The sequence below is a fragment of the Papaver somniferum genome, unplaced genomic scaffold (genome assembly GCF_003573695.1).
Source record: "Papaver somniferum cultivar HN1 unplaced genomic scaffold, ASM357369v1 unplaced-scaffold_15, whole genome shotgun sequence".
NCBI lineage: Eukaryota > Viridiplantae > Streptophyta > Magnoliopsida > Ranunculales > Papaveraceae > Papaver > Papaver somniferum.
The window spans coordinates 693,359-700,296 of NW_020624376.1; positions in this window are offsets into that span (position 1 = coordinate 693,359).

Here is a 6,938-nt window from a genome sequence, read left to right on the forward strand (position 1 = left end):
GTTACAATTGAATATGCATAAGGGAATCTTATTGTTTAACAAAAATAAATTATGGTGTTCAACAATATAATCCATCCTTAAATAACGTCGGACTAACAAAAGAAAATAATAAAGAAGTCTACCCCAAAGAAATTATCCCCACTGCCTCACCACTAAATAACGAAAATAAATATTTGAAGAAGTATAGATGTCCAGCCTCAGTTAGATATCTTCATAATTTTCATCGAAGTCTAATTCCCAAGAAGGAAGACACTTGTACTCCCAAAGATTTTAGACCCCTAAGTCTAATTGGGAATGAATATAAGATAATCTCAAAGATACTGGATGAAAGATTGAAGACCATTATGCCTTCCCTTATATCTGACTTCCAAGGAGCCTTTGTTCATGATAGACAAATTCTAGATGGTGTTCTAATAGCCAATGAGTGTGTGGATAGTAGATTGAAATCCAAAATTCCTGGAATTTTGTGCAAAGTTGATATGAAAAAAGCATTTGATAACATAAATTAGGGAAGCATTGTTTTGTATTCTTCATAAACATGTCTTTGGTGAGAAGTGGATTGGTTCACTCCAACATTAAACATGTTGAATATTTTCAAAAGTGTTTTCCATATGTGTCTTCTTCTGTAGAAATTTGCAAATGCATAAAATATTTGCAATCGACTAGAGCATAGGCTAATCATTTGTTCTGTAAACTCTACTTCTTCGTAGTGGTCATGTTGTGGCTTCTTCAACCTGGCTTTAAGTTTCAAGTTTTTCCCCAATGTTGCTTCTCTGCGGTGGTCGTGCTGTGACTTCTTCAACCTGGATTTAAGTTTCAAGTTTTTCCACGATCCTACTACCTTCCATCTTTTTGCTCATTCATAACAACATCTGACATTCATGCTTTTTCACGACAGTTAGATATTAACATTGCAAATACTTGAGCTTTTATAGTTGTGATTCAATGACCATTATGTTAGATGAAAAACCAATTTGTGGTCATTTTGAATATATCCAAGGGCATTGCATCAGACTATGCGGTCATCCATGAAACATAATGGAAAAATCTCTTTTGCTCCCACACATAACATTTGTTTTCTTTTCTTTTAGAAAACATGATATTGGTTGAGAAAGTTTTCGGTTTGGTTTGGAGAATATTAGTTGTAATGTATCATTTCATTTATAATTTAAGGAAAAACATGATCCTTATTGATAGACAGATTTATGTGTCTGATTTGATATCGATTATCAATTTTATTGGTACCCTTTTTTGTACTTATTTTTGTATTTTATGTTTTTGTAGGTGTTTTGGGAGAAATAAATTTTGCGGAGAAATTGGCTCGAAAAGTGGTTTTACACCCCATGAGAAAATTACTATAGGCACCCAAAAATGTCTTAAAGGAACCCCGGAGCCTAGTTAGCAATTCGGGACACGGAAAAAAGTTCAGGACGACAAACGTACGAGTATTATACGGTTTCCGGTCATTCGGATTCGGTCATAAAGTCAGTCTACGATGCATAATACATACGATAGTAGTTTGGAACGACATATGTACGTGTACAATTCCTTTTAGACATATGAGTCCCAAACTGAAAATTCTAATAAATAGAAAGTTTATTTTCTTGGTTACATTGAATCATAAATATGATTTAAACCAAGTTCTATGTGTTATGTAAATAATACATTAAAAATATATAAGAACAAGCAAAATAACTCAATAACTCAATGGTTACAATTTTATTTGGCAAACTAAGGGTCATGAGATCAATTCCCTTTACTAAGGTTCAATGATAGTTCGAAAATATGATTCGAACTCGGTCAGTTTGAAAACGTTCGCGAATAATTTGTCGAATTATTAACTTGGCCGCGGAGGAGTGATAAAAGTACCTCCAAAATTGTATATCTTCCCTCTATTTGGGTCAATCCCTATAACATTTGTATCTTTCTTGAAAGATTCACAATAATCTTGGAAAATCCATACCTATCTTCCAAAATTTGTGACTATCTCGGAAGATCTTTTCATATCTTTCAAGATTCGTGGTTATCTCCAAGTGACTTCCAAAATAAGTGTTTGAGCTTCAATAATAAGCCAAATAGGATTTCTTTAATAAATCAACACCGACTGGGCTTCCAAAATAATCCAATTGAGTTTCAATAATAAGCCGTGGGTTTCTTTAATAAACCGAATGGGCTTCAATAATAAGCCACATGTTTCTTTAATAAAAAACTGGTCTTCTTTAATAAACCGACTGGACTTCAATAATAAAAACAAGAGTTTCTTTAATAAATCAACCGGGTTTCTTAAATGAACAGACTGGGCTTCAAAAATAAACCATGTGTTTCCTTAATAAACCAACTAGATTTCTTTAATAAACCGACTGGGCTTCAAAAATAAATCGATCAGACTTCTATAATAAGACATGAGTTTCTTTAATAAACCAACCTGGTTTCTTTGACAAACTGATTGGGGTTCCAAAATAAGCCGTCTGGGCTTATATAATAAGCCATGAGTTTCTATAATAAATCATGGGACTCCACCATAAACCAAATAGGCTCCCACAGCTAGGAGAATGGATAACTTGTGTGGCATGCCGTGCACCATTTTAAATGGTACAAACACACACAATAACAATAACAATAACAATAACAATAATTTTATTCAACCCACCAAGTCGAACCCACTGTTAAATGCACCACTGACATGACGCTGACGTGTATTGACTTTTCTGTTTTCTTCGTTTTCTCTTTCTGCTAACGTGTTTAGTTCCCTTTTTCTTTTTTCTAGATCAAATTTGGCAAAACAAATTTTTCCTTCATCTCGCCCTAGTTCTGGCTGTAACAAAAAATCTTCAATCATCAAATCCATGGAGCAAAGGTGTTTGGTACTTTATCAAAAAGGGTTTTCGCTTTGTTAATAGCGTTTTAGGTTTCTTATCTCTCTTGGATCCAACTCAAGAAAACCCCCAAATCGCAAGCTTAACAACAAAACACGATTCCGTTTCTTACAACATTTTGTGACGCGTTTATCCAAAGGAAAAGTTAGTTTTGTTGGGAAGTCTCATCTCTAGTGTGGTCATGTTGTCTATCTATGGGTTTTTTTTGTGCACTCTGTCTTTGTGGGAATGTTTATGTGTAGATGAAAGACCATGTTTCTTTGTGTGCACGTGGTTTTGGATAGTACCCACTAGACAGTATTAAGTCTCTTCTTTTTGGTTAAGAAGGAATCTTAATATTTACATCAAAGACCTCCTTCATTTGATGACTGATTATGTATGAATACTGATAACGCAGTAGTCTCTTCGTACTGTAATGCAAATTGAGATGTAATGCAGTATGAAATTTTAAGCAAAAATTTTATGGAGAGCAAAATGTACAACAAATGCACCTAAACGGGGAGTCATAACCCCAAGAAAATTAAATACATAGATGGGAAATAAAAAAAAAGAAGAAAACAGGTAGTGATCAGCTATTTTTGTTGTAGAATTTCTGCGACTTCAGCATTGTCAGAACAAAGAACACCTATAAGAACAAGTAGAAGGTTATTACACCTCAATTCTATAATTCTAATGAAAGGTAGACAAAAAGTGTAAAAGGAGTAACATCTCTTTCACATGTGAAAAAATAGAAGAATAACTATCTAAACAAAGGTAGATACAATTTGATTGTAATACAAGACCAAACACACATATATATCCAACCGCTATGTATGAATCACCATCAGCTTGGATGCTTGAACCATTTTTATACATAGAGGAAAGTATCAATCAATTTCTTTTTAATTTTTAGGGATGCAAAGAGTGGGTGCACAAAAGTGTCAGACCTGAGAGGTGGTAAATCACATAGAACTAAACAAGCCAACAAGTTCCAAAAGAAAATTTGCATATCGCGACCATCATTGTCACCTCTGCGAAGATACCAAACTCAAAAGGAGTCACAATAGGAGGTAGACAGAATAGTTTAAGAAGTGGCATGACCTCTTTTGTCATGGCTTTTAAAACCGAACTCCTGGAAAACAAATTTAATTACATTTCTTTACTGCTACTTAAACCAAAGCAACATAAATCTAAAGAAACCATGTTCCAGGTTGATTGGTAGCAATTTATGTAGGGACTGAATCATATCCATCTAGCCAAGCATCAGTAATGCCATCACCAATGTGCGAAGGATGGTGCCAAATGTTCTAAGAATTAAGAGTTATTGGTTCCAAGTAAAATCAGAAAGAAAGTCAATACCAACAGTAAAAATCAACGGGAAAATTTTGCGAGAGCCTTGGTAACTTTGCATTCATCCGTATATAACGATGATATGCAGTAGCAACTTGAAATCAAAAGAAAGTAAAAATAAAAAACACAATCCTATTTAGGGGTGCACATACCCTACCCATATCCGCCAACCCTACCCTACCCGCCCGTGTTTTAATCGTATCCTATCCTACCCACTATTTGGCGGGTAGGGTAATGGTAAAGATTTTCTTAACCGCCGTTAGATAGGTAGGGTGACGGATAAATCTCGAAATTACCCTACCCTACCTGCCTACCCGTCTAATACTTAAAAGACAAAGTAACCCTTGTATTGTTTTCTCCTCCTGCCTATTTTTTTGTTATTTTAAAACATAATAGGGGTAAATTACAAAGTAAATGGATTTTCTCTATCGAACCATTTCATCGCTTTTCATTTGAACCATTTTTCTCTGTTTTCATTCGAAGTAGCGAAGTGGTGATTTTGTACAGAAGAAGTGAAGTCTGGGTTTTGAGGGTTTCGATCTGAAGATGTAAGTGTTTATAGATTTCAATTTGTGTGTTGATTTGGGTTTCGATCTGAGTAATCATCTCCGTCTTCATATGAGTAATCAGTTGAGTAATAAGATCTAGGAATTTAGCTGAGAAATTAACATGCATGTTAACTGATTGATGAATTTCTCGTAGAAATTTACTCAAACGTGGGATGGGGAAATGCATGTTAACTGATTGGTCAATTTGGGGAAATTTTATGATTAATTAGTTGTTTTTTTTAGAATTCTTTTTAATGATTGTGTTTCTTGTATTGTTAATCGTTCACTGATTCACTTAGAAGAAAAAATTAAGGTGATAGACGAGATCTGTAGATTTTTGATTCGATGTTTTAGTTTGTTTGAGACCATCACCTTTAGTTCCTGTAATTGTATCTAAAGGCCTCTTGGTTTGATTCCTCCTACAGGCCTCTTGCTAAATTTTGTTTACTTAATACTTGAAACCATTCACCTGAGTTTTATTTATGGTCTTATCATAAGACTCTTATGGGTTGTCAGTTCCAGTGCAGTTGAAAACACAACCAAAGCAAGAATTACAGGAACAACAAAGATAGATGTAAATGTTGATTTCACTCACAAACTATGTGCTGCTTTGATGCTTCATCCCTTCAGGTTCCGTTATTCATTCTTCATCTTACTTTTATTGTTTTTATCTCAATCATTCCTATGTTATTGATTGGAATTTGCGTTTCTCTTTGTATTTAGGAATTCTGGCAATCCCCTTTCACAGATTATTGGGAGGTATGGCATTAACATATCTTTCTGGGTTCTAATTTTGTTTATGTGATGAAAATTTTGTTCAAATTTGTGTTGGTGTAATGGGTGTGATAAAATTGGTGCAGTCCTTGATTCGTTGCATCAATTGGTTCTAATTCATCAATCAATTTCTTGTTTGAATTTGAGTTGTTTCGTCGTTTTTATATTCAGTTTCTTGGTTGATTCTTAAAATTTTCATTCTTTTTTTTGTTGTTACCCTAGTCTTTGCATTGAGCATCCAAGTGTATTTGGTGGGAGCGAAAATCTCGATGTATCCTAGGCAACAACATGTCCCATCAAGGAAATGTTTCACATTAATTATCAGCATGATTATATCCATTTGATCAAATATCCCTAAACTTGATATTGCCTAACACATTTCACCACTGATTAGTTTTATTAATCTTAAAACATTATTACTTTAGTAATCCCTAAACATTATTACTTTAATTATATTCCTTATTTTAATTATCAGCATGAGTTCTTCGATTACTCTTTTCATACATGTAATGCTGTAGTACATATTGTCAACATCCTACTGAAACATCCAGAAGGTCATGACCCTGTCAATTTTTCTGCATTTCCACGCTTCAAAGTTCTGTAACTTTAAATTTTTCTTCTCAACTTCTCAAAGTTTTGTGGCTAACCATTTCCACTTTTGGGTACTACATAAGATCCAATTATTATATAATTTCTCAGAAACTTATCTGAGCTTTCTGTTTGTTCTCTTTTACTTTGGATTTCGTGTGTAAGTTTTGCTCAAAACGAAGACAATTAAACCCAATAACATCGATCTCTTTTGGTTTTTTTCCTTTGTTATTTTCAATAAACCTATCTCTTAATTTGGATCTGGGGTATAATATTTTGTCCACAATTATCATGGTCCTCCTTTTGTCTTCAATCACTCCTTGTGGTGCAAGGATGCACCTTGCACCTTTGAATCTGCCTGATACATCAGTCACATACAAAATAATATAAGTTTCAGAAGTATGAATATTACTAGCCACAGTACAATAAGTCGTATTACTGTCATCTTCTTTAGCTGCTTCAGTTCGTGTCTTCTCCTTTTCTTTGGACTTGCTGACTGTCATAATATGACTAACAATCTGGCTCGCCGTAGACTTTTAACATGGTTTTATATTCTCAAAAACATTCTGATACCTTTCTTTCCAGACAAACCCAATAGTGATGGCACAAATGTTTTCCCGGTTAACATCATCATGACTGATTTTTTATTTTTTTTGAAACCAACTTTAAAAGGTAATACATTTAGTTTTAACTCTATTTATTTTGTATGGAAAGCACTTCCAAACACTCCTTACAAACTCACATTTCATGAAGAGATGATCAATGTTTTCTATTCCAGAGTTGCACAAAATGCAACTGTTGTCAATATTGCTTAGAATCCTGT